This window comes from Pristiophorus japonicus, chromosome 28 (genome assembly GCF_044704955.1).
Source record: "Pristiophorus japonicus isolate sPriJap1 chromosome 28, sPriJap1.hap1, whole genome shotgun sequence".
NCBI lineage: Eukaryota > Metazoa > Chordata > Chondrichthyes > Pristiophoridae > Pristiophorus > Pristiophorus japonicus.
In genome coordinates, this window is record NC_092004.1 from 19,193,914 (window position 1) to 19,205,597 (window position 11,684).

General features: G+C 41.2%; 1 non-coding gene across 1 annotated transcript; it reads right to left on the bottom strand.

Annotated features, from left to right (window-relative positions):
* Positions 1 to 10,647: 10,647 nt before the first annotated feature.
* On the bottom strand, positions 10,648 to 10,741 carry trnai-uau (transfer RNA isoleucine (anticodon UAU)). The gene is made up of 2 exons: positions 10,704 to 10,741; positions 10,648 to 10,683 (listed from the first exon to the last, which is right to left on the bottom strand). It is a non-coding gene; the product is annotated as a tRNA-Ile (tRNA).
* Positions 10,742 to 11,684: the final 943 nt, after the last annotated feature.

The following is an 11,684-nucleotide window of genomic DNA, read 5'->3' on the forward strand; positions in this document are numbered from 1 at the left end:
GGACTGAGATGAGCAGGACCTTCTTCACTCAGCGAGTTGTTAACCTGTGGAATTTCCTGCCGCAGAGAGTTGTTGATGCCAGTTCATTGGATATATTCAAGAGAGAGTTAGATGTGGCCCTTATGTCTAAGGGGTTCAAAGGGTATGGAGAGTAAACAGGAAAGAGGTACTGAGGGAATGATCAGCCATTGAACGGCGGTGCACGCTCGAAGGGCCGAATGGCCTACTCCTGAACCTATTTTCCATGTTTCTATGTTTCTATACCTTCTGGTCAACCACTCCCGCTCTACGTGCACACTCCTACGCTGCGGGGTGACCACCTCTAGAAGGGAATTGAATAAATAATTAATGGCGAACAGTTTGCAGGGCTCTGGGGAAAGTATGTCATTGTATGCTTCTGTGATGCTTCAATCCTCTCTCTCTCTGAGCTTCTGTTTTCACGGTTTTAATTCTCCGCAGAGATTTTCCCACCTTTAATGTACTTTTTCACTTTTTCTCTCTCTATGATTCATTCTATTTCTCTCTGAGTCTGACTTTTTTTTCCATGTATCAGTCTCGCTGTATATCTAACTCATTTGCAGTCAATTTCTGTAAGCTTTTCTCATTGGGGATTTGTTTATCCGTCCTAATATAACTTTCTCTCTGTCACACTCTCCATCACTCATCTCATCAATTTACTCCGTAGCTTATGAGTTATCCCTTTAAGCGCTGGTTCAATCTGCGCTTGCTGATATTGGGGGGTTGACGTGGATTTTAACATTATTCATTCAAAGATGTTCAGTGTTGACGGGAAGATTATATGTTCCGTGGGTTACAGCAAGGGCGTTTGTTGTCTCGTTACGGACGATCAGTTCAATGCGTTATTTGGCTAAGTGCTGTGCTTTTGAGGTTCAGCCTTTCACCGTCCACAGTTAAACACAAGGCATATATCCTCCCACGTTTGCAGAGTATGCAGACGTGTAGTTTGCTCAGCGCTGAAAACTAAATTTTGAGTCTGCAGGCGATCTTCCGAATTTTCAAGAACTGCACAGCAGCGTGCCCATGACCAGGATGGCTGAGTTGTTAAGGCATTGGAATTAAAATCCAACTGATGTGTGTCTGCGTGGGTTCCAACCCACTCCAAGTAAATGTTCAACCAACTGGTTTGCCAATTAGACTTAATGCTTGTTTGTTATGAAAGCGTGGAAGCGGTCCATAATCTCTGCACATCATATATTTATAATTCACCCTTGAAGACAACGTTTGTCTCATTATAATAGGTGTTCTGCCAATTGACTGAACATAGGAACAGGATTACGCCATTCTGCCCCTTGTGCCTATTGGCCATTCTATTAATTCTTGGCTGAGCTCTGTCTTAACTCCATTCATCTGCATTGACTCCACATCATGAAAACCAGTGTCTAGGAAAAACTTTCGATCTAAAATTACCATTTTTAATTGAGCTTGCATAACCTGCTTTTTGTTTAAGATAACTCCATCACCCTTTGCGTGAAGAAGATTTTCCTAACTTCTCTACCGAATGGCGTGTCTCTGATTTTAACATTATGTCCCCTTGTCGTAAACTCCCCCACGAACGGTGAAAAAAGCTTTATCTCTATCTATCTTATCAATTCGTTTCATAACTTAAAAACCTCAGTGAAATCACCACTTAACCTTCTATATTCCAGGGGGCATAGACCTAGTTTATGTAACCTCTCCTCATAAGTTAACTCGTGGCACCCTGGTAATATTCTGGTGAATATGAACTGTACACATTCCACATCCAAACTATCATTTCTAAGGGGCCGTGCCCATAATGAGACTAGATATAATGGATAAAAACGGATTATTTTCCTTAGCAGACGGCTCAACAAGCAGGGGGCATACATTTTTACTAATTGTAGAAGGTTTACAGGAGATTTGATGGGAAACTTCCACAGGCAGAGAGTTGTGGTTGTCTAAAACGCAATACCTGAAAAGGTGGTCGAGGCAGAAAGCTTTAGCACCTTTAAAAATATTTGGATGTGCAACTGAAGTGCCATAACCTGCTGGAAAGTGTCATTAGGCTGGATAACCGTGGCGCGGAAAGGATGGGCCGAAATAGCCTCCTTCCATGCTGTAAACGTCTATGAATCTATTATATTATATTATATATTATATAACTTCGAGTACTCCAGATATAGTCTAACTACATCTCTGTACAGCTGAAGAAAAACATCCACTGCTGTATAGTCCAACCCCTAGTTATAAAGCCGAACATGCCATTAGTTGTTTCGAATATATTTGTAACTTTCTACTGCACGTTAGCGGGATGGGCACTAGGACTCCAAACCACTTTGGAACTCCATCCCTCCGAGCTTTGCTCCATTTAATTATTACTCGGAACTAAACTATTTGATCTAAAATGGACGACCACACAATTACCTGCTTGGAAACTATCTGCCACTGAATCGTCCATTCACTTAATCTATCAATATATCTTTATAGGTAACGCCTGCCCTACTTACTATATCACCAATATTTGCAGCATCGGTAAACGGGGATATATGACTGCCTGTTGTGCCTTCTTAATCTTTAAGAAATAAAGAATGAAACATTTTTTTTAACATTGACAGTTTAACACGTGCCATGCTTTGAAGCCCTGGTCGGGTCTGCGGTAAGAGGAAGGTAGGAGTAAGATTTCAGGTCGATGACACATCTGATCCTACAAATATACATCATGCAACTGTACGCTGTTTTCAAACAATAAAAGCACGGGGTTGCATTCCGTAGCATCTTTCAGGAACATTAGGATGACCGAGTTGCTCGCCGTTGCTCAGTTTGAGTTCCAGCAGGACCACCAGCCTCCAGACAGCATTATAGCCTTGGTCCAAAGATGGACAAAAGTGATTAATGCTACAATGAAGCGAGAGTGATTGTCCTTGACATCAAAGCAGCATTTGACCGAATCCTGCATCAAGGAAGTTTCTAACGTTGAAGTTATTGCGGGGTTAATCTCCACTACTGGAGACATACCTAGCCTAAAATAAGATGGTTGTGGTTGTTCGACGCCAATCATCTCAGCCCAGGATATCGCTGCAGGAGTTCATCATCACCTGCTTCATTAATGACATGACCACCATCATAAGGTCAGAAGTGGGAATGATCGCTGAAGATAGTATTTTCCAGCTCGAGTATCAAATCCTCAGAAAATAAAACAGGAAATATATCGCCTCTCCATTATTGTGGCTGGTTCAAAATCTTGGAACAACTTCTACAAAGCAGCACATTCGTAGTACCATCACCTCAGTGACATAATCATAGAACCATAGCAATTTACAGCACAGAAGATAACCATTTAGCTCATCACATCCTTGCTGGTGGACAAAGCACTACCCTGCCAAATCCAATTTCTAGCACTTGGACCGTAGCCATCAAGTGCATATTCAAGTACTACAGTGGTGCACGAAGTTTGTTCATCACTACCTTCTCAAACGCAATTAGGGTTGGGCAATAAATGTCAGCCTTTGCTAGCTACGCCCACATCCACTGAATTAATATTTTTTAAAACGTGCTTTACAGAAAATGAAGTACTTCTTGAAGTGTAGTAACTGGATGTACTGTAGGGCAATACGGCAGCCAATTACCACAAAGCAAGATCCCATCGATGGTGTGATACAGATATGTGCAGGACACGAAAGAGCATTCCCCCACCTCTTAGAATCATAGAATTGTAGAAATTTGCCGCAGAGAAGGAGGGCATTCGGCCCATCCTGTCTCCGCCAATCGAAAGAGCTATCCCGCCTAATCCCGCGTCCCAGCTCTTGATCTGTTGCAGATTAGGGCAATTCAATCCATCTGCAAGTACTGCTTAAATGTGATGAGGGATTGTGTCTCGACCAACTTTTCAGCCAATGAGTTCCAGATCCAAATTCATTCTGGGCTAAAAAATTTCTCCTCGACTCCCTTGTAATTCTTTTACCAATTATTTTAAATCTATGCCCCCTGATTATTGACGTCTCTGCTCAGGGGCATATGTGTTTATTATGCACACTATCCCGGCCCCTCATAATATTATATTCCTCAATTATGTCACCAATTATCATCATCTGTTCCGACGAAAACAACCCCAATCTTTCCCCACAACCAAATCTATCAAGTCCTTTCAACAGCCAGAGGAGAACAGAGGAAACACATGGAAGTGGAGGAGAATTGTTTGTTTTTAAGCTGTGAGTGTTGTGATCTGTAATGCACTGCCTGAAAGGGTAGTGAATCATAGAGTCATCGATTCATAGAATTGTACAGCATGGACGAAGGCAATTCGGCCGGTCGTGACCATTCTGATTCTCAGCTAGCCTCACCACCCTATCATTTCCCCGTAGCATTGCAGATTCAATAGTAACCCGCAAAATGTAATTGGATAAATGCTTGACGAGGCTCATTTTGCAGTGCGTTGTGGAAAGATCTGGGACTAATTGGATAGCTCGTTCAAGAATACGATGGTCCAAGTACTCTCCATCGGTAATGCATGATTTTATATAATGTTTTATGATAGTTTCATCTAAATGACGCTGGTCATTTGCCCGTTCCACTATCCCATTTTATTTATTTTTATATGCATCTGTGCGTGAACAACGTAATTGAAATGATGTGCGATTCGGTAGCAATGTGACACAAGTCATACAGTTGAACAGGGTGCGGTGGCCACGTGGTAAGTCTTCGGTTTCATAAATTGAAGATCATAGTTCGGCGCCTATTGATATTGTATCACATTAAATGTGACATTCTAAAGCTTTTTCCATTTTAACTATCAAAAGACTTCATAAATTTGAACTTATTTCATAAACCGCCTCTTAACGTTTTCTATTCGAAGGAGAAAAATCCCAGCTTCTCCACTTTCTTCGTGTAAATGAGGTCGCCAACTCTGGCAGTATTCTAGTAAATCTATTCTTCACCCTGTCCAAGGGCTTGACTTCTTCCCTAAAGCGTGTTGCCCAGAACTGAACGCAATATTCCAGCTAAGACGTCATAAGTGTTTTATAACTGCTTGGCATAACTTCCTTGTTTTTATACTCTATTCGGCTATTAAAAAAGGAAAAGTCCCCATTTCTTCCAGATTCTGCCCCCTCTTTAGAATTGTATGATTTAGAGCTGGTTCATACAAAACAGAGAGAGCATTCTGACCGGTTTTGGGATCATTGATCTCCAGAGGCAGATGCTTATTAATGGATTTAAATATTCATGTATAAATCTGGCCCCGTTAAAATTGTATCATTATTTCATATTGCCTCTCATCATCCCACCAAAGTGTATAACTTCACACTTATCTGTGTTAACTTACATCTGCTATGTGTCTGTTCATTTCATCAGTCGGTTATTTTCTTTGTCCCTCTTTGTAGCACTTACTATGTGCTTTCTGCCGCTTTGATTTTCTTTGTAGCTTTCCCATTCACCAGGATCTGTGCTACTTTTTATATTTGTGTACGCTTTTACTTTAGTTTAATGTGGCCCCTTACCTCTTAATCGTCCGTGCCTATTTTTTTGGCCCCCAGGGGTATGCACTGATTCTGTATCACTTTTAATTATTTTACCATTTCATATCGTTCTACCCAATAACAGATTTTCCCAGTTTATTGTGGATAGTCTCTGTTTCAGCCCCTTGAAGTTGGTCTTACCGAAATCTGGAATAGTAGTAGCTTTTTCTCGTTTCTCCCTGTCAAACGTTACGTTGAAGTCGATCATGTTTTGATCGCTATAAAATACATTTTCACTTACCATTAGGCTGTTGAATAAACCCTGCTCGTTACTCATTACTAAATGTAAATTGGTATGCCCCTTGTTCGTGATGTAACATAATGTTGCAGAACTAGACAGGACACACTCAAGAAATTCACAATCTTTCTGAGAGGTGCTAGTCCGAATATCCCAATATATATGAAAATGTAAATCCCCTATTAAAACCACACTGTCTTGACTACACGCTTGTCTAATCTCGACATTTATATATTCTAGTACTTTACAGCTGCGACTAGGGGGCCTATGCAGAACTCCCACTATTGTCTTAAATCCGTTCCTATCTCTTAATTCTACCCATAAAGTTTCCACGTTCGGCTGATCTGTAGTTAGATCCTCACTTAGAACTGAATCTTAGAATCATAGTTATTTACAGCACGGAAGAAGGATATTGCGGCCCATCCGGTCAACACGGCCAACAAAGAGCTATCCAGCGGAATCCCATGTTCCAGCTTTTGGTCCGTCGCCCTGTAGGTTATTGCACTTCAAGTGCATATCCAAGCGCGTTTTAAATGTGGTGAGGGTTTCTGCCTCTACCACCCTTTCAGGCAGTGAGTTCCAAATTCGCAACTTGCTCTGGGTGAAGAAATTTCCCGTCCAGTCCCCTCGAAACTTGCTACCAATGACTTTAAATCTATGTCCCTTGGTTGTTGACCATTCTGCAGAGAAAAATAGATCCTTCCTATCCACTCGCTCTAGGCCCCTCATAATTTTGAACACATCAATAATGTTTCCCCTCAGCTTCCTATGTTCCACTGAAAACAAACCCAGTCTATCGAATCATTACTCATAGCTAAAATTCCCCAGTCCAGGCACATCCTCGTAAATCTCTTTTGCACCCTTTCTAGTGCAATTAAATATTTCCTTTAATGATGTGTACGCAGTATTCTAGCTGTGACCCAAATAATGTTTTATATAGCTCAAGCACAACTTCACTGCTCTTGTACAATATACCTCGGCTACTAAAGGTAAGTATGCCGTATGCCTTCTCAACTAGCACGTTTTCTTTGAAACCTGAAACAGGGAGACAATGATGAAAATATTAAACATCAACAACTTGCATTTATGTAGCGCCTTTAACAGAATAAGGCGTCACAGGGCGCTCCACAAAAGGTTAAGACAAATCAAATAACGCTGATACTGAGCCACATAAAGGATAAATTACGGCAGATGCCCCAAAGCTTGGTCAACGAGATAGGTTTTAAGGAGCATCATTCTTGAAATCTTTTTGAAACACCTAGGCCAGGAATATTAAGCAGTGTTACTTTCTCTAGGTCTGAAAGTTGTGAGAAGTTGGCTTTTGAATTGGACCCATGGGTGTCGATTTCATACGATTATATGGGATATTCAATGCAAAAACAGGTTATTGGATGCAACATGTCAATATCGATGTTTGTTGTCCACTGGAGCATCTGCCCCTCTTTCCGCATCCAGCACTATCAGCAGAGCCCTCCATTTAGTTGTTCCTCATATATTTATCTAACCGCTCCTTAAATGCATCTATAATATTTGATTCAACCACTCTGGTGGTAGCGAGTTCTACATTCTTACCACTCTCTGGGTAAAGAAGATTCTTTTTAATTCACAATTTGATTTGTTGCTGATTTTTCTTATATTGATGGTCTCCAGTAATACTTTCCCCAGAAGTGAAACCACTCTGTATCTACTCTATCAAAACATTTAAAAGATATTAAAGAGCTCTGCTAGTTCACCCCTCAGACTTCTCGTTTCACGACAAAATAAATTGAGCCTGTCGATTCTTTCCTGATAGTATACCATCTTCAATGCATCCTATCCAGTGCCTTGCTAGTTTATTGTATAATACAGTGACCAGAATTGCACACAGTATGCCTAATATGGTCTAACTGGAGAGAGTTCTATTTTGGTCGGTTTTGAAACCGGCGTGGTCAGGCTGTCTGTTCTATTTAAAAGGGGCCCGCACCTCATCTTTTGAGGAGACATTTCACAACCATCCTATAGTAACTAAAGGCCGTTTGCTTACAGAAGCTGATTGTACATTTTCAACATTGTTGATCTGGGTGCACGGGCAGGACAGGTCGTGACGGGGTCTTGTAGCAGTGTATTTCTGTATGGATGCAAAAAGCCTGAAATGGAACAGCTGAGTTGTGATAGATGGTAGACGAGTGGTTAAGGCGATGGACTGCAAATCGATTGTGATAATTTACTTTGATAAGTGTTTGTTGCTGATAAACCTAGCAAGCATTTGACCGAATATTACATAAATTAGGCTTTGAATCCAAATCTCCTCAAAACTGCAATTTCCTGATATCATTCTGGTACATACCATAAATAAACACCTTATCCACTATGCTGCGCACTCACTGAATAAATTACGGTGATTTCTTATTGTTTTCTTGATATGTCAAATGAATTTACTGACTGGAGGAATTGCCTTAACTCCACGTGATCGGCTCGGCTCCGCCTTGGGCCGAATGGCGAGTGGGGCGAGCAAATTTTGCAACTGAATCATTACTGTTCTTTAAGGAAGGGAAAATGCCCACTACGCGGCCTGCTATACAAGTGGGCACAGTCCCATCCAACTCTCATGATGCTTAATCCCCTCTTAGCGGGACTGGATAACCATTTTCAAGAGGAGGCTCATGGTCTGCTCAGTAGAAATTCAATGTTCTGCATGTTCTTTAAGACAGCTTTCCAACTGGACACAGGCATCCAACTGCCGTGCGAGCATTGCTGACTATTCCAAGTCAACAATATTAAAATGTATTTACAAAATTAATTTTGGCTATGTGACCTATATTATAAAATAAGATTTTGCATCATTAATAGCTCTATATTGTCGTCTGTCTCGGCATCCTCATAAGATACACTCTACCTTAAGACAATTATAATCGGTGCTGCTTTATTTCACTGCGAGCGCGAAAGAACATATTTGCACCCGAATTTACGCTATTCCTGTCCTATAGTCCACGTCTTTCTTTACCCATTGCTGCCCTTGTTGCAGGTTAGATCAGCCCAGGCCGTCCATTGAAAACTGAGAAGTCAATCAGCGAAAACCAGAGAAATACAAGAGGCCGAGATAGGGAGAGATAGAAAGATGCATGCGAAGACAATAACAGAAAAGTTCATTGCAGCTTGAGGAGAAATCCTTTTGCTCTCTTGAAATGTTGTACAGCGTAAAAGATAATTGGGCGACAGTGTAAACGTGCCTCCCTCCCTGGCGGATCTCTCAGGCTCTGAGATAGGGAAATACAGCCCGGCAGCTGCAGCTCTTAGTTATTCGAGCACTGAATGGAGCTTTAAACAGTGTAGCGGCGAGCAGGTAAACCTCAGTGGATTTCATGCCCAAAACATTAAACCTTCTGGCTATCGGAGACAGTTGCGGTTTGCTGCAAACTTTTATTTTCCAGCCTCGGAACCAGCCAATGCTGTCATGCAGGGCTATGGGAAAGGAAAGGGGAGTGGGACTAGCTGAGAGCTGGCACGCTCTCGATGGGACGAATGGCCTCCTGCTGTGCGGTAACTACTCTATTAATTTACATTTGGACTTTGATGGGACTCGAATCGACAAACATTTAAATGTTTCTATAGAACAGAATCAGCGAGACGTCCAATGCACGAGCCATTGCAACACAGCACAACATTTTTAGCGAAATCTTCAGGAAAATCCTTGTTTCTGTTGAATGTGGTGCAGGATTTATGTGGAGATAACCAAAGCGTTTACATATCTTCTCTTTGAAATCGAGTGTGTTTCCGGCACATTATTATTTATATCAGAGTTATTGATTAAATGTCAAAACGCCTCCACTCCATCCCACAAATATGTACAATTTTCATCCTCCGTTGCAATGTTGTGTGCTGGAATAAAAGTGTGAATATGTAGATAACGTTTAGGGATACATCAATTGCACCTTCGATTACTCTCGAAGTGTCACAAGCAAAGCCATCAGCTATACTCGGTGAGGCTTGAGCTCACAACCTCGGCCGTTCTGGGCACTTACACTGTCATATAAGTACTGCGCGCTATCCAATTCTGTCGCTGGAATTGGATGCGAATGCTGTCTGGTATTAGTGCTCCCATCATACAGCTGCCTGTTCCATCTGTCTTTCAATTCCTCCCCTAAAAATTTATCGAGCTTGGGGCAATTGACATTTTCAAGTTTCACATTGATCGATTTTTGTTAGGCAAGGATACGAAGATTTATGGAATCATCGCAGGCAAATGGAATTAAGAATTAGTTAAAAGGGACAGAAACAGAAACAGCTGCAAACAAACGTTGCATTTTATTCATATTTAACAGCAACAATATCCGTGCCATGCGCAACTATGCTGTGGTCAGAGAAAAACTCACGATGCTTCCGAAACTCTCGTGGCTTTTCTGTGGCTCTCTTTCCTCTGGTCCCTTCCTCCTGCACGCTGCCAGTTTTTAAACCTTGTTTTAAATGTTGCTCTGGGCGAGGCCATTCCACATTCTCAGAACTATCTCCACCGTTTCATTGCTTGATTTCTTTGTTTATTAATTATGAAACTCCTTGAGCTACAATGGCAGCGCTTGCGACAATACATTAAAAGGTGGCTTATTGGAAACACGCTGTGATCATAGTTTGGTTTTGTACAGAATTGAACCGATATCACTCAAGAGGGACTGTTATATTTACAATAAACTACATCTTCTTATAAATGTTGGTTCATTCGCTCCATCGTGCCAGATGAGGAATTGTTTCATCGCCTCATTTATTTCATGTGGGGAACAGGCACATGTATTCATTCAGAAATATGCCACAGATTGACACTGGGACAACCGCAGAAGAGAGACAGACAGCACCGTGGTACATGGCGGAATAGACAAGAGAGATGGGTAAATAGAAAACGGCCTCAGACTCTGAAAATGCAAACATTACATGCAAAGCATCGGCTGCCCTAGGTGAGGCTCGAACTCACAACCTCGGCATTTCCCGGGCCTGTACTGACATATAAGTACCGCGCGCTAACCGATTGCGCCACTAGAGCTGCACATCCTGTGGTTTTAGTGCGCCCATCATACAGCTGCCTGTTCCACCTGTCTTACAAGGAAGTAGACAAAGAACCATCGAATCATTCAACACAGAAGGAAGCTTTTCATCCCATCGTGTCTATTCCGGCTCTCTGCAAGAAGCCTTCAGTTATTGAGACTCCATAGATTTTCGCCATAGACCTGTTTTATTTTTTGTGTAATGTTTTGTTATTTGTAATGAATTTGGATGTCCGTGCAGGAAATGTATAAATATATTTGTGCATCTATCTGTGAGTTGTAAATTAAATTGTGTGGAACATTGATAATCACATTATTTGTGTCATATATGTGTTATTATAAATGTATTTGTTTTTATGTCTGTTTTCTTTAAGAATTTATCTCTAAGTATCTCTGTGCTTATAATTGTATTTATGTTTATTTGCGAGGTGTTTACAAGTAACATAGAAATAGACAGAAAATACATTTATAACAAACACAGATGCTCCACAATTCAATTATAAATAAATTTGTTGGATTCAAATACATTAACACTAACACAGATATGCAAAATATACTTATATCCCACATAACAAATTGCAACTTAAAACAGAGACACCAACATATATTGAGAGCTATCACTGATCAAAGAACATTTTACTCTCTACGATCATCAGCAAATTCTGCTGTGCCTGTGTTTCCTTTGCTTGTGCTCGGTGTAGGAGAAGGTTTGGCCGAGCCGTGGTATATCGTTTCCCAAGGATGGGCTGAAATGTGCTTTCTGAGGCCACGTTCACTGCTATAGTTGATGTATGATACTCATCTGGACTTGTGTATAAAGGCATAATTACAAAATCTACAGATGCTTCATCCTGGTTCACAAATCCACTGCCAAATTAGTTCAACCCCTCACCTGCCCCAGTTGTTAAACTTCCCGCGAGGACATTGGTCCAAGCTCTATTG